The sequence below is a fragment of the Giraffa tippelskirchi genome, chromosome 2, assembly GCF_054371585.1.
Source record: "Giraffa tippelskirchi isolate mGirTip1 chromosome 2, T2T-mGirTip1v1.2.pri, whole genome shotgun sequence".
NCBI lineage: Eukaryota > Metazoa > Chordata > Mammalia > Artiodactyla > Giraffidae > Giraffa > Giraffa tippelskirchi.
Window position 1 is genome coordinate 196492529 of NC_137276.1, and position 25562 is coordinate 196518090.

At 37.2% G+C, this 25562-nt stretch overlaps 1 protein-coding gene across 7 annotated transcripts in view; it reads right to left on the minus strand.

Annotated features, from left to right (window-relative positions):
• Positions 1-25562, minus strand: part of HTR1F (5-hydroxytryptamine receptor 1F) — a 125056-nt gene that overhangs the window by 90596 nt on the left and 8898 nt on the right. For 3 of the 7 annotated variants that reach the window (XR_014071475.1, XR_014071472.1, XM_081550943.1), the window contains one exon: positions 21714-21809. The exons of 3 other annotated variants lie outside the window; for them this stretch is intronic. The gene's annotated coding sequence lies outside the window, so the exon portion shown is untranslated. Of the gene's footprint in view, positions 1-14525; positions 18906-21713; positions 21810-25562 lie in introns of those variants that run through there. One more of the 7 variants, XR_014071481.1, reaches the window with a different exon arrangement.

The following is a 25562-nucleotide window of genomic DNA, read 5'->3' on the forward strand; positions in this document are numbered from 1 at the left end:
TAGTGGGCTGCTGTCTATGGGGTCGCACAGAGTCGGGCACGACTGAAGCGACTTAGCAGCAGCAGCAGCAGCTTTCCAATTTATTTATTAAATAAAATGACTAAAATATGATCCATTTTTCTAAGCTTTTTTTTTTTTTTTAAATAGGGCTTTGAAATTTCTTAGCTTTGAAATCTCAATTGCATGCATGCTCAGTCATTCAGTCATGTCCCACCCTTTGCGACCCAGTGGACTGTAGCCTGTCAGGCTTCTCTGTCCATGGGATTATCCCGGCTAGAATACTGGAATGGGTTGCCATGCCCTCTTCCAGGTGATCTTCCCAACCCAGGGATCGAACCTGTGTCTCCTGCATTCATAAAGGCAGATTCTTTATGAATCTGAATTCTTTACCACTGAGCCACCTGGGAAGCTCTGAAATCTCAACTGCAGAATGTTAAGTTTCATGCAAATGAGAAGCACACATACTGGAGTAATTGTTTATGTTTTAAAATCTTTGGTGCTTAGGTTATATGAAAACAGTGTTTACATAAAAATCATATTTGTTTATGATATAGAATACAAGATGTATCGTATACACTTTATTCATGGTTTGACCAAGAAAATCTAAGAAAAGAAAATTCTTTAAATAGGTAAGGGCAACAATAGAAACAATGATAATAACACCTTCCATTGTTCATCAATTAGCTATGGACCTTCAAACACATTCTAGGTGCTGTGGTAGTGTCAGCCATTCAAGGAATTTATGTAATAGTGGGTAAGAGAAACAGTATACAAATAATACAAATATTACAGGATATATGCTTATAGAGATGTATCAAACTGGAATGGGAGCATTAAACCAGGAAAACTGACTTCCTGAGATGAGACAAAGGTTGACAAAGCTTTATAGAGAACTCTACCTGAGAATATTAGATATTTACTGGACTTACAAGCAGAAAAAAGCATCCTAATTGGAGAGACTGGTCATGTAAAGCGCAGAGGAGGGAAAAAAACCATAAACTTTATGAGGAAGACAAGCAGCTGAAGAGCATAAGTGTCAGAGCTGAGTTTTTAAAAATATGCAAGTACAGAAGGCGAAGAAATCTGTAGTTTTACTTATAACCTAGGGAGAGTCATTGATACATATTAAAATAAGCAAACTGCACAAAGAGAAATAGTTTCCAGCTATTCTAGAATGAGGATTACAGAAACATAAAAACATGTTTCCTGATATAGAACAGTGTCTCACTCGGGTTCCCTTATCCTGGTTGAGGGAAATAGAAGAAATTCTTGCTACCCAAAAGAATTCAGTACAAGAGGGCCAAGAAAACATGCAGGGTTTCTGCAGGTGTGTTCAGAGTAGCGTGCGATAGTGCCTAGAAGTGGTAGGAGAATGCAAGATGAGAACTAACATATGGGGAGCATCCAGCACGTCATGAAGTATCTTTTAGCCCACAGAATCTTACTCAGTTTTCGCAGCAATCCTATGAAGTGTGAATTATTATCTCAAAGTTAAATATGGTTAAACTAAGTTCCAGAGAGGGGAACTTGTCCAAGATAATAGCAGTGTTCAGGCAGAGACAGGATCTGAAACCCTGCCTATGTGGTATCACAATTTACAGTATCACAATTTATACTCTTTTTGTAGAATCTCCCACCTCAAGTAGCATCTCTGTGATTGAATATATCATAAGTGTACAACCAACCATTTCCCAACCCTACTGCCTTTCTGGATGTGATTCTGAGCTGACTGTTCTCTGGTTTTATGGGGAAGGAGCGGTGCAGTCAGAAGCCTGATCCATACACCTCTGTGAAAGGGTTAATCTCTCAAACAGGCCACAGTGCTAAAGAAAAGGGAATAGCTCCAGAGATGGATCCAGAGATATTTTATAAGCAGAACTGAGAGGATAAGGCGATCCATTCAGCATATGAAGTGAAGGGGAGCTGAGCATTAAGGAATGACTCTTCTGACTTAGGAGTGAGAGGAAAGAAGGTCCAACCAACCAACATATAAAACATGGGAAGAGATACAAGCTCCATGATTAAGAGATCAAATTTGGCCTGCAAACAATGAGACATCCTTTAGTAATTATTCAAATGAATTCAGAAGAGAGAAACCAGGGATTTTGCAATAGCATGTTTCATACATTTCCTGGTAATTAATTTGTGGCGGGCCCAGGCAAATGAACACTATAGTGGACTATAAAATTCATTATCAGTTAGGTCAGAACAACTCTGATGACTATTATTCAAAATCACTTAAATATATCAAATACAACTTAAAGATCTGAAACTCTTTTTCTGGTGAGAGATATGCAAATCACACTGGAAAGTTCATTTATTATGCTACAGTATGAAAAGCTATAAGGAGAAATAAGACATTATGAAAAGTAGGAAAATGGATTTATTACCATGACATATTTTTATGTACTTTGGCTATTGCATAATTTGGGGTGATTTGGCATAATAATAGTTCTTATGATCAGTATCTTCAAGTCTGAACATTATTTTTGACTCTGAGAGGAAATACAAAATATGTTCCTAAACATAAAAATTCAGGAGTTAGGGAAGGATGTTTGGAGAGATGGACAGTTCAAATAAAAACAAAAAAAATTTTTTTTCCTTGTCTTGTTTTGAGAGCTTTCATCCTTACAGAATTATCTTGAGTTGAAAATAGGTAGAATTTATTTCTTTGAATCAACATGACATTTTGGGCTCTTTATATTCAAAAGAAATGCAAGAGTGTGTTTCATAGGTGAATGTGTTTATGAAAGCACACTTTAACACACTGGTGGTCATGTGTAGCTGTCAATCTGATTCCCATAATTCCCATAATCTATTTCTACTGACAGATTTATACTATGACTATGGTTTAATTCATTCATGAGTACTACTGAGTGTCTCCAATGTATCAGGCAGCATTCTAGGTATGGACTTGGGAATAAAACTGAAAATGTCCTTTCTTAGGGGGAGAGACAATAAATAGATCAACAAATAAATACAATTTCCGTAGGGGTTTGTGCTATGATGAGTGAAAGATGAAAAAGCCCGTATTACATAGATGAGCTTGAAATGGTGTCCAGGAATCCAATCATGTAGCATCTTACAGAGTATGATAAGGAATACATATTAGTATAGAACTGATAGGACTTGCTGATGATTTGGATAGGGGGTGAGTGGGTAAAGGAGGAGTTAAGAATGACACTCATAGTTTGGCCTGTGGTTTATGGTACCATAAGAAAGGGGCTTCCCTGATGGCTCAGATGGTAAAGAATCTGCCTGCAATGCAGTAGACCTGGGTTCGATCCCTGAGTTGGGAAGATCTCCTGGAGGAGTGCATGGCAACCCCTTCAGTATTCTTGACTGGAGAACCCCCATTAACAGCCTGGTGAGCCATAGCCCATAGAGTCACAAAGAGTTGGACATGACTGAAGCGACTTAGCATGCATGCAGGCACCATAAGAAAAACAGGGAAGATATGGGAGGAACTTCAAGAACACGATTTGGGACATGGTAATTAGACATACAAAGAAGACATCTTTGTAGATAGATAGTGGGATGGATGTAGATCGAACATTCAAAGGAAGATGTGGCAGAGCCATTTGAGATCTTAGTTTAGAGGGCACGGGCAATTCAGTGCTGAGACTGTACATCTGGAAAACTGTATGTAAATTTTTTAAGCCATAAGAACAGTTGAGATAACCTGAGTATGGATAACAAAGGAAAAGGAGAAACTCCTTGAGCATTCCAACATCTTCAAGTTCTGTAAAAGAGGATGACCTGCAAGGTTAGACTATGAATGGATCAGAGGGTCTTAAGTTAGAATACCTTTGCTTTAACTCAAACTGGCAACCCACTATGGCTTATAAACTGTTGACATCCTCTATCACAACTGAGAATCAGTGCACTGGAAAAACAAATCTTTTAAAATAAATGTTATGTAGAATGGAGACCACTGAGATTTCTAAATTTAGAATTAGAAATTAGTATAAGCAAAAATATTTTTCACAGATGGTAACATTATGGCTGTCCATTTGGGAAAAGAAAATGGCTCAATTATTAAACAGATCCTTCGAGTTGTGGTACTGTAGCATACATGATATGATATGCCATGCAACTGTTCAAAAATATCAAAGTCCATATACATGGTAACACAATTATCTTATGGTTGCATTAATCTTTTAAATAATAATGTGTACTTCTATATAACTGGAAACTTTGATCTTAATTTATCTACTTAAAAAATAATTGCAATATACGGTGGTGGAAACCCCATAGACTATTTCCCTCCAGGCTCCTCTGTCCATGGGATTTGCCAGGCAAGAATACTGAAGTGGGTTGCCATGCCGCCTCCAGATCTTCCCGACCCAGGGATTGAACCCAGGTGTACTGCAGGCAGTTTCCTGCATTGCAGGCATATCCTTTACTGACTTCCCTTTACCAGGGAAGCCCACTGTAATATATAGTGGAACTATAACTTTGTTCTGTATGTTCCAAGTCTCCTGCAAATGTGTTATCATACTTTCATAATTTAAAAAAGAAAAAAACCCTGAAATTTTATAAAACACTGTTTGATTAACTCAGATGACTGTGTAAGTCTGGAAGGTAAATATTATTTATCACCATTATGCTAATAAGCACACTGGGATTCAAAGAGACTGATTAATTTGAATGATGTCATCTGGCTATTAGCTAGCACATATATGACCTGAACAAGGAACTTATAACTCCTAATCCACCACTTTTCCAAGATCACTATTTATCATATAGTTTGATTTCTTTTTTACACTTAGAATCAGAGGCATATCTGTTGGCTGTACAAGTGGTGCGCTGCATGGGTAGCTATGAACTGTGCCCTCACACTGGGCAGTAAGCAGCTTGAGCAACGCAAGCAGCGGCTATGATTAAAATAACACTTTAACACTTGACTGAAAGGAGCAGGTCTTTCAGAAGCAGACACACAAAGCTCAGAAGCTAGAAAGGAAAACAATACATTCTGAATCCACACCAGTGGGAATAAAAACGTATCTCTGTATAGATGGCAAGAAAGTCCAAAGACAACAAATGGGCACGTGGAGTAAATACACTTGCAATCTGGAGACCATGGATTTCAGAATGACTGACCACAATCGTGGGTGGGGGTGGCGGGTGTAGGCAGTAGGGGGAGAGTCAATAAAGAAACCCCAAAAATTAATAAATAAAATACAACAATATACTTCAAATAGTCTCAGAAACCTTGTGAGATAAGAGCTAAAACCGATTTGTTATTCCATCAGGGATAATTATATCATTTCCCCAAATAATAAAAAAGAAAAATTGGATTTGTCAAATGATTATTATCTGTTAAATCTAAAATTCTGTTGTTTTCTTCTTATGATATTTTGTGTTTGTTTTTCATTTTCCATATATATTTCTCTTAATTCACTTTTATCCTTAATTCATGTTCACTCCCTCAAATGTTCCCTTACAACCTTCTAAGTTCCTCTCCTATCTTCTTCCAGTAGGTTCTTGGGCCTGTCTTTCCTTTCACCTTTAAACACTCCTTACCATAAGCGAATCAATTAATCAGTGGTGCTGGCCTTTCCTGGAAACAGGGCTCATAGTGACTTTCATCCCCCACCCACTTCCGCATGTGACTTCTGCTTTAGTTCCTTGATTTACCACATTTTTTCCCCATTTTCTTTTCAGTTCTCAACTTCTTTTTCTTCATCATTTAAATCGGAGAATGCTCATCATATTGTGATAGATAGAATTACAGTATTGGTTTTTATCACCACTCTGCCTCCTTACATTCCTACTCTTGTGAGAAGTAAGGATCACAGTCAATTTTATCTCACTCTCTCTTCTTAGCCCCTCCTTAAGGAAAAAAAAAAAAAAGAATGAAACAAATTATTTCTCTTCTATTCTTCTGAAATCTTTCCAGCCACTAGAAAACCTGGCTCTGAAGTATTGATATAGCCATAGTCCCTCCTTCCACTCCCCTACCAATAAACCACTTTTTAATGAAACATCAGATTTAGAAGTCAAAGAAAATAAAAAAGCTGTGTGGGTATGTGAACATATAAATTGTAATAGGTGAGTTATAAAGTGCATACTAAATGAAGATACTTGGCAAGTTATTTTTGTAGTTAACATTTATCAATCTACCAGGCCTTTGATTAGAGAACCAATTAGAGAATTGGAAGTAATTTAATTCTGACACTTGAGACACTGGTTTCATTGAGCTGCTCCTGATGACATTATTTATTCTACACAGGGGAAGAAGATGAGTGTTATCAATAATTCAAAGGCAATCACGAATACTTTGGGATTCGAGCTTTACAGGAAGATTATTTCTAGCAGGTGTGGGACATCAAGTCGCTAACATTTTAATACAGAGTAAGCTAAATGGCATCCCATGCTTTGTGGAATTAAGAGTAGAACACCATAGATTGCTGGCTGGGGTCAATTTCTTATGAAAAAAAAGGAACCCATACTATTGGTTTTACCTATTTCATAGAGTTGATAAGAGGATCAAAAGAGATAATATACTTGAAAGTAGTTTGAAAAATATAAATATTATATAAATGTAATTCATTATGAGTTCTTGTAATTCTTTATGATGACTTTTAAGAAAATAACATCATGCAGAAAACGTGAATCTAATAATCCAATTGATGTTTTTCATAGACTTTAAACACTCTCTATACACCAAAAGCATATATCATTCATTACTTAGTATCTTTAGGAGGAATAAAATGTTGAATAAAGCACTGTTGGTACAAAATGCCAAATATTACTAACAGAGTGGTTTATTCATTGGCAGTCCTATTGTTCCTTGTCTAAATCAGTTAGTTAGGAAATTAGTGGACACTACCTTCAATTGAAAAATAACCGGTTTATTTGAAATGTTTAAGGGGATGCCAACACTGACTTTTGATTTAGCATTGTTTGAGATAAAATTAAAATTTTACTTCCCTGTTAATTTTCAAATACAAAACATAATTAGAGTAATAAATACTACTGCTGGGGTTAAATCTGAAAATCTTAGTCACTTAGTTTTAGGCTCATTCTTCTCCCTTTAAGACAGAAAATTAGTAATATGAAAAATGAATTTGTGAGATTGATTTTAGCCAAGTGTACCACTATTAACTCTCAAGTTTATTACTTAACATTTACCTTCTGAATTTAAAGAATGTAAAAATATGATCATTTTATGAAGTGTTATTAAGTAATGACTCTAAAATCACATATTAGTACATTTCCAAATATCTAATTGCATCTTTGAAGGTATGTGGCCACTGTATTGCATATTTCTGAACATTTGGGGGATGGTAGTATGCAACACATTCCATTCTCTGCATATGAGCATAAATCATGTTAAAATAGTTCATAATTCTAGGAAACCAGTGTTACTGAGATCTTTATTTGTGTATATCTTTTGCTTTTAGGATTTTAGGATTTAAACTTACTCATTATTACTACTTTTCAAAGTTGGACTAAAGTATTTCTACTGCTCAAAAAGAAACTCAAACATGCACATAAAATGTAAAAAAGCAAAATATTAAAGTGAAAAATAAAAATTATATGTCAGCAATATCCTTGAAAACAGGGTCAATACATTTGAGTTAAATTGTTCACATTCAATACTTAATTTTTTCCTTGTTTTACTAAAATCTATAGTATGTCAATAGTAAGCATGAACTTTGGTTGAAATATTAACTGATATTGAATCACTTGGGGGAATTTATAAAGTATAAAATATTTTGCTTCATATTAGCTAATTATCTTTTACTATCCTATATACATTACTCCTACGTGGAAAATCCCATGGACAGAGAAGCCTTGTAGGCTGCAGTCCATGGGGTCGCTAGGAGTCAGAAACGACTGAGCGACTTCACTTTCACTTTTCACTTTCATGCACTGGAGAAGGAAGTGGCAACCCACTCCAGTATTCTTGCCTGGAGAATCCCAGGGATGGGGGAGCCTGGTGGGCTGCCATCTATGGGGTCGCACAGAGTCGGACACGACTGAAGCGACTTAGCAGCAGCAGCATACATTAAAAGTTTATAATCTTATACGTTGGCATGATAGAGATACTGGTTAATTATAAAGTTTTTTTGTTAATAAATAATTCATATCTCCCAATTTTGTTTCTTTATGTAACTTACCAAATCCCAGCATGAATATAAATGTGTAAAACAGAGCATAAGACATTTTTAAAAGGAACAGCATTATAATGATAATGTCAAGAAAAAAAAAAGAAAAATTAATAAAGGAAAGTCTAATTAACATGAGGTAATTTTCTAAACTTCTCTTATCATGTCGTGAATTTAGAAGATGCATACATGCAAACTAGATAAAAAATAAAACTACCCTATAATGATGAGCCAAAAGATAAAATAATTGACACTGATACATAAAAATATTCAAGGGTGAAGAAAAAAATCTTATGCTAATTGTATCAACATTTAGAATACTTGACTTCCCTGGTGGCTCAGACGGTAAAGCGTCTGCCTACAATGCAGGAGACCCAGGTTCCATCCCTGGGTTGGGAAGATCCTCTGGAGAAGGAAATGGCAACCCACTCCAGTACTCTTGCCTGGAAAATCCCATGGACAGAGGAGCGTGGCAGGCTACAGTCCACGGGGTCACGGGGTCAAACACGACTGAGCACACACTTCAGCAAACCTACTGCTGGATATTTATCACAAAGAAATAATTTAAATGAAGTAATACGGTATGCACATGAGACAATTTACTGAACTGTTTATAACAGCAAAAAACTGGAAGAAAATTCTCTTTGTTGTTCTACACATAACAGGATGTTGAAGGATATTTTTTTTCTGTTTCTTGGAATTTCAGACCAAAGCTAAAGACAGAAGGCAATAAGAACCCAATAGTAAGTTTATAAATTCACCAACAAGGTTCTGGTTTTTGAAGCTAGACAAATTTCCATAGAGCTTACAGAGAAGTTCCCAAAGTTACTCTGTGCTACAGACTAAATTTCTATGTCCCCTCAAACTTCATATTGTTGAAACCTAGCCCCTTGGGCTTCCCTCATAGCTCAGTTGGTAAAGAATCCGTCTGCAAATGCAGTAGACCCTGGTGAGATTCCTGAGTCGGGAAGATCCCCTGGAGAAGGCATAGGCTACCCACTCCAGTATTCTTGGGCTTCCCTTGTGGCTCAGCTGGTAAAGAATCCACCTGCAATGCGGGAGACCTGGGTTCAATCCCTGGGTTGGGAAGATCCCCTGAAGAAGGGAAAGGCTACCCACGCCAGTATTCTGGCCTGGAGAATTTCATGGACTGTATGGCCCATGGGGTCACAAAGAGTTGGACACAATTGAATAACTTTTACTTTCAGCCCGTGTGATAGTATTTGGAAGTGGTGTTTGGGGGAAGTTCCTTCATGAATGGGATTATTGCCTTTATAAAAGAGGCCCCAAAGAGATCCCCCCTCCTTTCCATCCTGTGAGGACACAAAACTAGGAGATGATCATTTATGGACAGAGAAGTGGTTCTCACCAGACACTGAATTTATCAGCATTTTGATCTCAGACCTTCCAGCCTCCGGAACACTGAGATATAAATTTCTCACAGCCTGTCCATGGTATTTTATTACAGCAGTCCAAATTGACTAAGACACTCCATTATACTCTCCCCTCACACCTGTGTCTAGGGTGAGTCAAGTGATGTTCCCAATGTGCAAAATTCAAAGGGGTACTTGCACAGCCCTGAGAGTAAATGCTTCCTTATCCAGGCTTCTTTCATATCAGTTATAAGTCTGACCTGTAGACGGAATTGTGGATCACAGTAAACTGTGGAAAGTTCTGAAAGAGACAGGAATATCAGACCACCTGACCCGCCTCTTGAGAAACATGTATGCAGGTCAGGAAGCAACAGTTAGAACTGGACATGGAACAACAGACTGGTTCCAAATTGGGAAAGGAATACGTCAAGGCTGTATACTGTCACCCTGCTGCTTATTTAACTTATATGCAGAGTATATCATGAGAAACGCTGGGCTGGATGAAGCACAAGCTGGAATCAAGATCATCAGAAGAAATATCAATAACCTCAGATATGCAGATGACATCACCCTTATGGCAGAAAGTGAAGAAGAACTAAAGAGCCTCTTGATGAAAGTGAAAGAGGAGAGTGAAAAAGTTGGCTTAAAGCTCAACATTCAGAAAACTAAGATCATGGCATCTGGTCCCATCACTTCATGGCAAATAGATGGGGAACAGTGGCTGACTTTATTTTTGCGGGCTCCAAAATCACTGCAGATGGTGACTGCAGCTGTGGAATTAAAAGATGCTTACTCCTTTGGAGAAAAATTATGACCAACCTAGACAGCATATTAAAAAGCAAGGACATTACTTTGTCAACAAAGGTCCATCTAGTCAAGGCTATGGTTTTTCCAGTGGTCATGTATGTATGTGAGAGTTGGACAGTGAAGAAAGCTGAGCGCTGAAGAATTGATGCTTTTGAACTGTGGTGTTGGAGAAGACTCTTGAGAGTCCCTTGGACTGCAAGGAGATCCAACCAGTCCATCTTAAAGGAGATAAGTCCTGGGTGTTCACTGGAAGGACTGATGTTGAAGCTGAAACTCCAATACTTTGGCCACCTGATTCAAAGAGCTGCCTCATTTGAAAAGACTCTGATGCTGGGAAAGACTGAGGGCAGGAGGAGAAGGGAACGACAGAGGATGAGATGGTTGGATGGCATCACCAACTCAATGGACATGGGTTTGGGTGGACTCTGGGAGTTGGTGATGGACAGGGAGGCCTGGCATGCTGCAGTTCATGGGGTTGCAAAAAGTTGGACACAACTGAGCGACTGAACTGAACTGAACTGTAGATGGTATGTCTGTAGCTTACATAAATGAGGACGCCACCACAAGAGAGAGACAGGGATAGACGGGTAGGGAATGGGGGACTGAAAGAGACATGCAGTGGAAGAACCTACAAGTTCATTATTGGCCATGACATGGCTGCAGGTCTCCTACGGATCAAGAGGACACCTGAGACGATATTTAGGTCTCCGTTGCCATCTCCACCGTTCCTCCTGCTCCCCAGGTCTTTTGGCTTCTGGATTTCCCTTAAGACTGTTCATGGAGTGGTACTGGCAGGATGGCTCAAATACAGCATCAGCTAGATTTCCCCTTGAAACTTAGGAAATATGCCACCTTCCTATGCTGAACTGTGGGTTTGACTCTTCACTGTCACCTTTCCACAGTCCTATCGCTTTGTACAAGGATTATCTTTAACATTCCTATCCGAAACTCTCTGGTCTTTCTGACAATTAGTATCAATATTGTCAATACTGAAAAAAAATATGGAGAGTTTTGTCATGTATGTATATGTTTAGTTCAGTTCTTTACAGATTCTCTGATTCACTCAGAGGGCTGTTTTATATCTTAGCAAGGTCTCCCTGTTGAGAGCTCTTTGAACACGAAGCAGATAAATATGTACAAAATTCCCAGCTATATTGCATCTATATAATTCTTCAGTAGAGCAACCAAGAATAAATCACAAGAACTCATTTTCCTTTTTAATAAGGGTGTCCCTTTGAAATCCTACAAAAGTAGAGTGTCATTTCTGATGGTTATAAGACAGTTTCCACGGAATTTGTACTTGTCAATTCCATTTCTGACAAGACATATCTTTCTACTAACTCTCCTGAATTTGACAGAGCTATTCTTTATATAGCATGGCTTCATCAGTAACATGAGCAATAGTACCAATGTAGCATCTGCAAAACCATGAATGATGAACATTTTGACACATATTTAAACACCTTGGTAGTCTTACCATTTGTCTTTAACTTTTAAAATTTAAACTTCTTTTATTTAACTTGGAGTAAAGGCATCTGAAAAATTGTTGGAAGCAGAGGCCAAAGCACATTCCAGCAGTGCATCTCATTTGTAAAACTTAACAGTCTGCAGAATGCCAAAAAGCACTGCTTAGCTCATATACAGAACAATAATAAAAGGTCAGAGCTCTAAGCAATTCAACAAATGTAGCATTCCCAACTGGTACAGTTGCAAGAAGTCATAATGTTAGCTAGCTAAAATGCATACCATTCTCTGCAGCAATTTTGCAAGGGGGCTGGTAAGGACTTCTATCTGACTTTTTAAAACTGTCAGGTTTTTATTGCTTCCAGTCCTGTTTATAACCATTCAGAAAATCATTATCACTATCAAAAATGCTTCTTTATCAACTATTTGTGTATAACAATACATTATATATTACAGTTGACCCTTGAACAACACCAGTTTGAATTACACGGGTCCACTTACACATGGATTTTTTTCAATAGTAAATATTGAATTTGAATTACAATACCACACAATCCACATTCTGTTGAATTTGCAAATGCAGGACAGTGGATACAAAGGAATCTTGATTGTGGAAGACTGACTATAAGTGATACATGGATTTCTGACTACTCAGAAGGTTAATAAAAATTCATGCATTGCATAGCATAGATGGGTTAACTTCTGCCTCTGTGAAGACTTGGATTAAAAGCCTGAAATAATTACTTACATGCCTGGCCTTGCATGTGTACTCAGTCGTGTCTAAATCTTTGCCACTCTACAGTCCGGGGCCCTCGGCCCATGAGATTTCCCAGGCAAGAATAATGGAGTGGATTTCCACTTACTTCTCCAGGGAATCTTCCTGACCCAGGGATGGAAACAGTGTCTCCTACACTGGCAGGCAGATTCTTTACCAGCTGAGCTACCAGGGAAGCCCCTGAAGGACAATTCTGCATCTGAGGTAATCGGTAGTTTCTAATTGTACTAACACCTTTAGTGTACAGTAAGTCAAGAATTTTAATCAGCAAACATTAAAGTAGTAGGAATATACATGTCCTACCATGTTACCTCCCTGAACAGAAACTTTCAATGTCTCTCTGGTAATAAGCTGTATAACCTCAGATCATCCACGTATAATTGGGCAGCAGTTTCCTCTTCTATAGTATGAGACGATGCTTTATTATTAGTATTGATTTGAGAATTAATAGAAACTTAAAGTAGCTAATATAGTATTTGCATCTTCAAATATGTTAATTATATAGGAAATAAGAGACAGCTCATAGTGCTTTTTAATATGGTACCAAGGGCTTCCCTGGTAGCTTAGCTGGTAAAGAATCCACCTGCAGTGCAGGAGACCCCAGTTCAATTCCTGGGTTGGGAAGATCCCCTGGAGGAGGGCATGGCAACTCACTCCAGTATTCTTGCCTGGAGAATCCTCAGAGACAGAGGAGCCTGGCGGGTTATAGTCTATGGGGTCTCAAAGAGTTGGACACTGTTGAGCAACTAAGCATAGCACAGCACAAGTTACTTTTGCAGGCTTTCCAAGTGGCATTAGTGGTAAAGAACCTGCCTGCCAATGCAGGAGACATAAGAGACACAGACTTGATCCCTCGTTCAAGAAGATCCCCTTGAGAAGGAAATGGCAACCCACTCCAGTATTTTTCCTGGGAAATCCCATGGACAGAGGAACCTGGCAGGCTACAGTCCACGAGGTCGCAAAAAGTCAGACAAGACTGAAGCGACTTAGCATGCCCAAAAGCTACTTTTGCAGTGTATCTTCTGATCCTACCCTAGGTTTTTGTTGCTTTTGGAATATACTAAGTTAATCATTTTTAAAGAGCTAAATTCTTAAAATTTTGTGTCAGCTCATGTTTTTTTAGACTCACCCAAAATATCTTAAACCTATTTCTATTCATCACACTCCTGAAAACACCATTTTTGAGCATGTTTAAAACTGAGGTATAGTTGATTTACAATATTTTATTAGTTTCTAGGTTACAATACAGCAAAGTGATATTTATAAATATTCTTTTCAATTATGGCTATTATAAGATACCAAATATAGTTCTCTGTGCTATACTGTAGGACTTTATGTTTATTTTATACATAGTAGTTCATATTTGGTAATCCCAAACTCCTAACTTATATTTGGTAACCATAATTTTATTTTCTATGTCTGTGAGTCTGTTTCTGTTCTGTAAGTAAGTTCATTTTTATGGTACCATATTTTAGATTCCACATATAAGTGATATCACATAGTATTTGTCTTTGTCTGACTTACTTCATTTAGTATGATAATCTCTAGGTCCATCCATGTTGCTGCAAATGGCATTATTTCATTCGTTTTTATGGCTGAGTAATATTCCATTGTATATATGTACCACATCTGTAACCATTCACCTGTTGACGGACATTTAGGCTGCTTTCATGTCTTGACTATTATAAATAGTACTGCCACGAACACTGCGGTGCATGTATATTTTCAAATTAGAGTTTTCTCAGATATATGCCCAGGAGTGTAATTGTTGGGTCATATGGTAAACTCTATTTTTTTGAATTTGGAGAACCTCTTCCATATTGTTTTTAAATGTCAGGTTTTTAAGCCTCCCCTGTTTACTATAGCCACAAGTTATTTTCTTCCATGAACTCTCATGATATCTTATTTTTACTATCTCTAAAATTGTATTTTTGTGGCAAATACCACAGGTTGGCCAACTCAATACCCCTTCCATATTTCTTCTCTCTCTTTTCACCACAGAGGCCACACAATGATAAGCAATCACATCAACTCCTGAAGATTATCTGTGTGTCCCTGCCCCATAGCTTTTTCAAAGTTTTGTGCTTATTTTGACATTTCAAAGATAGAAAGGCAAACAAACATAGTTAAGTTTTCCCAAATTCTGCCTGTGGTGTCTGAATTTCTCAGCAACTCTTCCTCTTTCAACAGATCAATTTTCTGGTAGCTATATAGGTGTGTCAACACTACAGGCATTGTCATGTCCTTACTAAATGTACCATATCAATTCTGACCTCATTTTACTCATTTCCAATGAATAACAACAGAAGGAAGGAAATGAGTCATATGAAAGATGAAGAAAAATATTATTATCTATTTTTATACCAAATACAGCCTTATTTATTGTGTCTTTTAATCATCACAATATGTATTGTGTTGTTCATTATTCAGAATTTTACAGACGGATATTAAGGCTTAGTTAAAGTACACAATTATACCAAAATCACACATTAAGTGATGTTGCTGAGAATCCAAGCCATGAGTTTCTGGTCCTATGGTCTTAATCACTCTGAATCACACCACACTGCCTCATTCACTACTTTAAGTGTGAAAGTACATACCATCAGGCACAAGGTATTTTTTTATTTTTACCAATTAGATCTTATATATTCTGGTAACCATTTTTTTAATGTTCAAAAACTATCCCAGCAGCATGCTGGAGTTGGCTCCCACTGGCTCCTGAGAGTCTTGGGGCACATTTCTTCCCAATTCTGTGTTCAGTGACTTCATGTTGGTAGTTTAAAACTGATCATATCAGGAGTATTTACACTATGCAAACCCTACAAATCTGAGATCTTGCTCTCCCTCCTCCAGCTGGCTGTTAAATATTTACCAGAACACCACTGGCTGGAATGCTTTCATTCAAATCTTCAAAAGCATCTTTTTATAATTATAACATTAACCTTCTTCCTTTGCTTTTATATACCTTTCAGAGCTCAGTTTTCATCTGTTGACTTTTGAAATATCATTGTCATGCCCTTTATACTTTAGTGACTTCCCACTATTACAAAATAAAATTCATCAAATTCCCTTTCCTCCTTATTTACTCACAGCCTTTTTTTGTCCCCTTGGAAAATTTCAATTTCAATGTACAGTTGTGTCAACTATCACATTCAAGTAGTTTGAGCACTTGTCTATATAAATGCTTCTTTGCATGACAGAACTTTAATTGAATATCCTGAAAATAACTGAACTGCAAGGAAAGATATATAGGTAATCATTTAGAGAAGCCAATGAGCCAGAGTATTAGATAATTCCCAAGTTTATGACCATGGTTCACATAAAATTCAAAATATTTCCTAAGTGAAAGTCTAAGAAGTATGGAGTAGTCTTTCTGAACTATGAGAAGAAATAAGTTAATGAAGTATGTGAAATCAGGATTATATACTAGCATCTACTATATAGTCAACAAGTACATAAAAAAGAGAGTCATATTATTTTGGGAAAAACAAGAGAAAATTCTAACATTTTCTAAGTACTAAGAGCTGATAGAAGATCTATCTCAGATAAAGAGTTCATTATACATATATCTGGCCAAGTGTTTTTTAAAATTAATAATTCTTGTGCAAAGTTACTCTCTATCCTTCCTCACATGAAATATAAGCTGAGTCAAAACCACAACTCAAGAAATTTATTTACCTGATTGTATATGATTCTTCACACATTTGAGTTCATACTGAAATTATTTATAAACCAGTAAAGACGGAAATGGGCTTCCCTGGTAGCTCAGCTGGTAAAGAATCCGCCTGCAATGCAGGAGACCCTGGTTTGATTCCTGGGTTAGGAAGATTCCCCTGGAGAAGGAACAGGCTACCGGCTCCAGTATTCTTGGGCTTTCCTGGTGGCTCAGACTGTAAAGAATCTGCCTGCAATGTAGGAGACCTGAGTTCTATCCCTGGGTTGGGAAGATACCCTGGAGGAGGGCATGGCAACCCATTCCAGTATTCTGGTCTAGAGAATCCCCATGGACAGAGGAGCCTGGAGGGTTACAGTCCATGGGGTCGGGGTCGCAGAGTCAGACATGACTGAGCAACTGAGCGACGAAGCACATCACAAAAATGGAAATGACTGAGATACTGTTAGAAACTAGTGATACCTGACATCTTCCTGGCCAAAATATCAGGAGTTTCTCTTTGAGATAGTATAACTCAATTTGATTTAAAATCATAGAGAATGGAAATTTAACTATTTTAATTGGGCCTTATTAAAAAAAAACTGTTTATGTGGGAGTGAGTAAAGATAATGTTGGCAGACGCAATCAGACACACTGTAAATGTGGGTTAAATAATAGCAACAAAAGAAGGTTTGAGCGGGAATGGAAAGTATTATTCCTATGCTTGTTGCCTGCTTGGAGCCCTGAGAGGCATGCTAACATCCAGAAATATGTCATCTGGTTGAGCCTGGAACTGGGCACTGCTGAAGTTTATTGTGGCAAGGACAGTAACACCAAATGAAATCAAAGACAGCATTTTGATGAAAGAAGTTTCTTTGGGGACTGCCTGTCCCCTCCACTTTCTATCAGAAAACGCAGTCTTGGAAATGATAAGGAATTTAAAGGATGACGAATATCAATTTTTATTTGATAGATATCAACTATCTTTGGTTATAATTCTAAAAAGAGTAAATAAAACAAGAAATTACCAATCAATGTCAAAAGACAATGACAAAATAGAGTAACTGACAAAACAAGAAAGAAAAAACAAGAAAACATTGAAAATTCGTTCAGGTAAAATGAAACCTGATATTTATGGTAGCTATTAAAACATTTATGAATTTATGAATCCACCTATTAAAAAGGAAAAAGATCCAGATTGACTATCCAGAATTAGGTAAAAATAAAAGTTAATAATATTTTGCTTACAGTGAAAGTCACTCAGTTGTGTCCAACTCTTTGTGACCATGTGGACGAATTCTCCAGGCTAGAATACTGGAGTGGGTAGCCTTTCCCTTCTCCAAGGGATCGTCCCAACCCAGGGATCAAACCCAGGTCTCCTGCATTGCGGGAGGAGTCTTTACGAGCTGAGCCACAAGGGAAGCCCTTTGCCTATAAGAAAACTCCAAATATAAAATGACTCAAGCCAACAAACATTCATTAACTTCAGTTCAGTCACTCAGTCTTGTCCAACTCTTTGCGACCCATGGACTGAAGCATGTCAGGCTTCCCTGTCCATCACCAACTCCTGGAGGCTACTCAAACTCATGTCCATTGTGTCGGTGATGCCATCCAACCATCTCATCCTCTGTTGTCCCCTTCTCCTCCTGCCTTCAATCTTTCCCAGCATCAGGGGCTTTTCCAATCAGTCGGTTCTTTGCATCAGGTGGCCATAGTATCAGCATCAGTCCTTTAATGAATATTCAGGACTGACTTCTTTTAGCATGGACTGGCTGGATCTCCTTGCTGTCCAAGGAACTCTCAAGAGTCTTCTCCAACACTACAGCTCAAAAACATCAATTCTTCAGTGCTCAGCTTTTTTATAGTCCAACTCTGACATCCATTCATACATGACTACTAGAAAAACCACAGCTTTGACTAGACAGACCTTTGTTTGCAAAGTAATGTCTCTGCTTTTTAATATGCTGTCTAGTTTGGTCATAACTTTTCTTCCAAGGAGCAAGTGTCTTTTAATTTCATGGCTGCAGTCACCATCTACAGTGATTTTGGAGCCCCCCAAAATAGAGTCTCTCACTGTTTCCATTATTTCCCTATCTATTTGCCATGAGGTGATGGCACCAGATGGCATGATCTTAGTTTTCTGAATGTTGAGCTTTAAGCCAACTTTTTCACTCTCCTCTTTCACTTTCATCAAGAGGCTCTTTAGTTCTTTTTCACTTTCTGCCATAAGGGTGGCGTCATCTGCATATGTGAGGTTATTGATATTTCTCCCGGCAATCTTGATTCAAGTTTGTGCTTCTTCCAGCCCAGCATTTTGCATGATTACATTGCATATAAGTTAAATAAACAGGATGACAATATACAGTCTTGACGTACTCTTTTCCTGATATGGAACCAGTCTGTTGTTCCATATCAGTTCTAACTGCTGCTTCTTGACATGCATACAGATTTCTCAGGAGGCAGGTCAGGTGGTCTGGTATTCCCATCTCTTGAAGAATTTTCCATAGTTTGTTGTGATCCACAGTCGAAGGCTTTGGCGTAGTCAATAAAGCAAAGTAGATGTTTTTCTGGAACTCTCTTGCTTTTTCAATGATCCAGCTGATGTTGGCAATTTGATCTCTGGTTCCTCTGCCTTTTCTAAATTCAGCTTGAACACCTGGAATTTCACAGTTCATGTACTGTTGAAGCCCGGCTTGGAGAATTTTAGCATTACTTTGCTAGCGCATGAGATGATAAAAAGTATAATAAGGCTAATATAAGACAAAATGAATTCAATTTAAAAAAAGATAAAATAAATTTCACATTGGAAAATTTGATGAACATATATCTTGAAGTGACCAATAATCAAATACCACAATATACAAATAACCTTACTTTGGCTATCCAACATGGAATCAATAAATATGATTATAAAGGAAGACTTAATGGATCTCTATAAATCAATAATAGGTCAATCATATAAAATAACAAAAGAATATATATATTTATGTTGAACACAAGGATAATTTTAATATTGGACACAGCACATGATTCACTGTTTTTCAAGTGTCCAGTGTATTTTACACAAATTAAACATTTGTAGACCAAAAAACAAACTCTACTAAATCATCTCAATAAAAATTATCCTGGTTACACTTTATGACCACAATATAATGATTAAAAATAAGCATCAAATGAACATATTTGAACACAAAACCCTAAACCCTATCATTTATAACAGCCTCTTCAGAATAACTGTTAAATCAAAGAGGAGCATTTGAATTCACTGGTACACTATTTGGTTTGTACTACTGAGAATGATAAATACTAATTCTAATACAATAGCTCTATAAATATAATTATATTCTTTTGCTTTGCTTAGAATATGAAATAGACAAAATTTTAGATTCAGAAATATTTTGGCCATTTTAAACAGCCAACAGAATAAACTAAAAATCCATTCATATTAATAAGAATTAAGCAAACTAAATAAAGACAAGCAAATAAAAACAAATGAGTGTTCTAGCTATAAGCACAAGGAGAAATATCCTCAACTGTAACCACAAAAAAAGAAATAATTATGACTCATATTAATATTTCATAACACAAAATACCAAGCAAAGACCCAAATAAGAAATGTGTGGAATGCATAAGAAGTCAATTATAAAACTTTATTGACAAATATGAAATAAGTCCTAAATAAATTGAGAGATATCATATTCCTCCATGGGAAATCCAGTCAGGCCTTTCACATTAATTTTTACTCAAAATTCTATTCCAATAAAATCTTAACTTTTCTGATATCTCACAAAATTATCATGTTTACTGAGAGGGAACAAACAGGAAATAATAAAGAAAATTTTGGAGAAGAGTGATTTTAAAAACTCTTGCCCTACAGTTGTCAAAATGTTACAAAATTTACAATAACTTAAAGTAGGACAGGTATACTGCAACTATCAAGAGGGAAAAATGAAACAGCATTGATTACTGTAAACAGAAGCACCTAGTAGGTGATAAATTTTACACTTCATACTTATGAGGACAGAACAACTTTTCAAGACATGGTTTAGGACAATAGGCTAACTCTTTAGTAAAAAGATTGAGACAGAACTCATCACACATGATATATAAAAATAAATTATATCTTGATCAAAGAGCTACATATAAAATAAATAAGATCATTAGAATTAGCAACTATCAACAAATATCCAACTGAGCTTGGGATGGAAAATTGTAAGCTTACTTCTGGTTTCATGAAACCAAAACCAAACCAAAGTAAAAAAAAAAACGAAATGCTTAATCACATAAAATTTAAATGTTCCATTTAAAATTTAAATATGCCATCACATGTTCAAAGACTATGACATCACCAGTTCAAAGACATCAACAAAGTGGAAAATTTGCCATATATGACAAAGCTTTGGAAAACATAAACATGTCTATGGTAATATGAGCAAAAAACACTGGTAGTTAACTTAAAAAGGAGAAATTCAAATGACCATGAAATTTAAAAAATTATACTCAACTTTTTGTTGTTGTTTAATTGCTCAGTCATCCCTGACTCTTTGTGACCCCATGGACTGTAGCCCACCAGGCTCCTCTGTCCATGGAATTCTCAGGCAAGAATATAGGAGTGGGTAGCCATTCCCATCTCCAGGGGATCTTCCCGGCCCAGGGATTGAACCCAGGTCTCCTGCATTGCAGGCAGTTTCTTTCTTTACCATCGAGATACCAGGGGTAATCAAATAAATATATATCAACAAGAATTGAGATATATAATATTGGCTATCAATTCCAGAAATTTTTTTTAAAATTTGATATAATGCTTAGTTTCTGTAAGAATGTTGAGGTAGAATTATGGAGAATTTTATTCTTTAAATGGGGCTTCCCTGAGAGCTCAATTGGTAAAGAATCCGCCTGCAATGCGGGAGACCTGGGTTCGATGCCTGGGTTGGGAAGATCCCCTGAAGAAGGGAAAGGCTACCCACTCCAGTATTCTGGCCTGGAGAATTCCATGGATTATACTCCATGGGGTCACAAAGAGTAGGACTCGACTGAGCAACTTTCACTTTCACTTTATTCTTTAAATATTATAAATATATGTTTTCAACAATGAGGAAAATGTTACAAGAATAAAATCACACTTTTATGTTTGGAAACACCTGCAAGTAACAAGAAAGATAATATTTCTTATTTTTAAATTTTACAATTCATTTTTGTTTTAAGCTAACAATGAAAATGGTAAAATTCATCTTAAAAATGAGTTCAGAGGGAGATGCAGTTTTTTCCTCAAATATTTTAGGGTTGAAGGCAACATATTCTATATTTGGATGATGACTGGGATGAGATTAAATGTGGATTTGTGTCCCCTAGTTCTATCACTGATGAGCCCCAAGCAATAGGACACACTGTTGGGAATCACACCCCTCTTGATAAAATGGGGATAATCATTCCTGATAAGGTGTGACGGAATGCAGTTATACATTGGAATACAGCTGTGAATATGATCAAAAAGTTTGTTCTTAAGCCATTACGAGCGTACTCACGGAATTATTCGTAGTTCAATCAGTTGGGAAAGAATCCGCCTGCAATGTAGGAGATACAGGAGACGTGGGTTCCATCCCTCCTTCAGGAAGATTCCCCTGGAAAAGGAAATGGCAACCCACTCCAGTATTACTGCTAGGAAATCCCATGGACAGAGGAGTTTGGCAGGCTTCAGAAGGTCACAAAGAGTCTGACAAAACTGAGCAACTAAGCATGCATGCACCATTTTGTTAATTATTTACTTAGTTTGTATGAAGGGCAGGGTATTTCTACTTTTAATATAGTGAGGTCCAATAACACCTTTGTATGCTAATCATAATTTCACTCACTCCAAAAGCTCTTACATCCCTATTGTTTTACTATGAAGCCCACATATCTATCTGTATCTTACATCAAATCAGATGTTTTTCTGAACAAACGTTCCAACATGTGACACTGGTTTTCATCTAACCTGCTTTAGTCACCGCAGATTTATTGTCCATAATTTTACATTTTTGGGGGCTCTAAAATCACTGCTGATGGTGATTGCAGCCATGAAATTAAAAGACGCTTACTCCTTGGAAGGAAAGTTATGACCAACCTAGATAGCATATTTAAAAGCCGAGACATTACTTTGCCAACAAAAGTCCTTCTAGTCAAGGCTATGGTTTTTCCAGTGGTCATGTATGGATGTGAGAGTTGGACTGTGAAGAAAGCTGAGCGCCGAAGAATTGATGCTTTTGAACTGTGGTGTTAGAGAAGACTCTTGAGAGTCCCTTGGACTGCAAGGAGATCCAATCAATCCATCCTAAAGGAGATCAGTCCTGGGTGTTCATTGGAAGGACTGATGTTGAAGCTGAAACTCCAAACTTTGGCCACCTCATGTGAAGAGCTGACTCATTGGAAAAGACCCTAATGCTGGGAAGGATTGGGGGCAGGAGGAGAAGGGGATGACAGAGGATGAGATGGTTGGATGGCATCACTGACTCGATGGACATGGGTTTGAGTAAACTCCAGGAGCTGGTGATGGACAGGGAAGCCTGGCGTGCTGCGATTCATGGGGTCGCAAAGAGTAGGACACGACTGAGCGACTGAACTGAACTGTGGTGCATTTATGTACTTTTTTAAAAGTGCAACACTCTTTACAGCTTTTCTCCACTTCGGTCCTGAAGTAGCTGTGATGTTCAGTGAAAACCTTTAAATACTTTTAGTGAAAGGGCATATTTGGGAAGATATTGATAGGAAGGAAACTTACATAGATTAGAGCTAAATCTTGGTAAACTTATTTAGGACAAAAATGAAGTCTGTCAGGATTTTAACCATTCATTTGAAAGCCCTTTCCGAGACTATGACTATGAAGGGAATAATATTAGTTTCTCTCTTCTGGTACCTTCCAGGTTGACGATGGCTGATTGAATCTAATCAGGTAACAGGGAAAAAGATCTACAGATGAATGTGAGACAAGATGGTTCTTTGAGAATTTAAAATCCAAGCTCCTTTTCTCAAAACAGAAAGGCTCCAAACTGTACAGTCTAGTCTTTAGTTATGAAAAGTAAGAATAGAGAGTTCCAGTGCTCTTTTTCAACTAGAATAAAAAGACTGAAGAGTCTTTGCCTTGTCAAGCACAGCTGCCAAGATTCTAAAGAAAAGCTAAAAGATGCTTTGAATTGTTAGCACAGAATTGTAGTGGCTGCCCTGGATAATAAGCAGACAGAATGTTGAATGACCACTTTCCAAATCTGGAACTCATTATTTCAAGCACTATTTAATAAGACACTATGAAAATATGCAACTGATCTATACATTGTTACTTGTACCATATAACTAAGTCACCCTCGCTTATAAATTGAGCCAAATTAGTCTTTTCCTGAAATGATCTTAGCCCAGAAGTCGTCAGGAATTTTGCTTGCTATGGTGAAGAAAAAAAAATCATACCTTATATACTTTTAAAAATAACACAAATGCCTCAAAAAGCCAAGTACTGTAAGGCATAAACAAAAACATAATTGTAAAATTAGGGCTTTTTATGGCTAGAGAATTTGCATATAACCTTGAGTGACTTTAACATATATACTGGTTTCTACTTATGTAAAACATCTATCTCAAAAAAGATTTTATTTCATTAATTCTCATTACGTGTATGTTAATAAACTGATATATATTAATTTACAAGATGAATAAATAACACAGAGATGAAAGATTCCAACTGAACTGGAGCCAAAGATCACTGCATCTTAGATAAGGCTGAAAGTTAAGCATTTGCAAAAGATGAATGAGTATCAGTAACTCTTGACTTAACTGAGAAACTTTTATTCAATGTTAGTTGACATTGTCTTAAAATAGATGAAAGGACTGAAAATGTAACCACATATTTTCCATTTTAAAAAAGAAGAGAAATGACTTCAGCAATGTCAATTCATATTGCATAAAAAATTAAGGTAGTAGGACACTTAAGTGAGTTATTGAGTGAGGTTATACAATTTTCTTCCCTTGAGATTTTATTATTAAGAAAAATAGCCATCTGTCTTGGAGATTGTGGGTACAGTAGATTATGTTAAGAAGCTTCTCTGAGTTTTGTTTTGTTTTTTCTTTTAATTTTATGAGACATTTTGAAAGAGTGAAATGCCATAAAGAGAACCACCACTGACTAGAGAAAAAGAAGTTTTTGGAGCGATTTTTTAAAAAACATCACTTCCCCTCAAGGGTACTTGTGAAGAGTTCAGTGTCACAACTTGTTGACAGATGTTCTTACCCCAGGGAACAGTAGTAGAAGTAGTTTCCCTTTGACACGTTGTACCAAACACTATGGTTCATTTGGTCTGGAGAAACAGATGAAAAAGACTCAACTCTTGCTTCCAAGGACTCAATGGTCTAACAGACAGGAGATATGTATAAATAAATAAAATACAAGCAGCATGGGGACTTCCCTGGTGCTTAAGTGGTTAAGACTCCCCACTTTCACTACAAGGAGGGCAGGTTCAATTCCTGGCTTGGGAACTAAGATCACACATCCCAAATGCCATATGGTGAGGCCAAACAATTAAAAAAGAAAAAAAAAAAAAACAGCATGGTGAAGGTAGTGTGGAAGTGAGTGAAAGGGCCATAACCAGTGTACAAGAGTGGGTTTTTTTTTTTTTGGCTAAGAATAGACTCTGGAAAGGAAAACAAATAAACCTGAATTTAGTCAAATGATTAAGAATTTAGTTAGATAGCATGACAAACTCAATGGACATGAACTTGAGAACTCGGGGAGATACTGGAGGACACGACTTAGTGACTGAAAAACAACAACAATAACCAAGAATTTGGTAGGCAGAAGGAAAGATACTCAGAGCCAAGGGATGGACAGAGAAGAAAACCACACATGTCAGATAAGTGTGAGCCATTTCCTACTGCTGAAGCATAACAGCTGCAGGTGGACAAGGTGGAGTGGCAGGAAGTAAACAGGAGCAGAAATACAAAAAGAAGGCTGGGAAAGTGAGGTACGTGGCTTGGCTTGTTCTCAGAAGGAAAAGGGGGTGGTGTCACCAAAGCATGGGATAGAACTAATCTCTAAAATTAATTTCATGAGAATGTGGGACAAATGATTCATGGAGGGAAGGCTAGGTCCAGGGAGATGAGGTTGAAGGTTTTAAAAGAATCCAGGCTAGGCATATTGAGTTAAAGCAAGTTAACAGATGATCAGGAAAACAGATTCAAGAGACCTATCAGACTGAATTTGAATGGGTACGGAGAAAAACTTTTTTTAACAAAAGAAACTGTGAATTTTTCTGACAGGATATGGAATATAGCAGGCTTGGACTTGCCTGGTAGCTCAGATGGTAAAGAACCTGCCTACAATGCAGGAGACCTGGGTTTGATCCCTGGGTTGG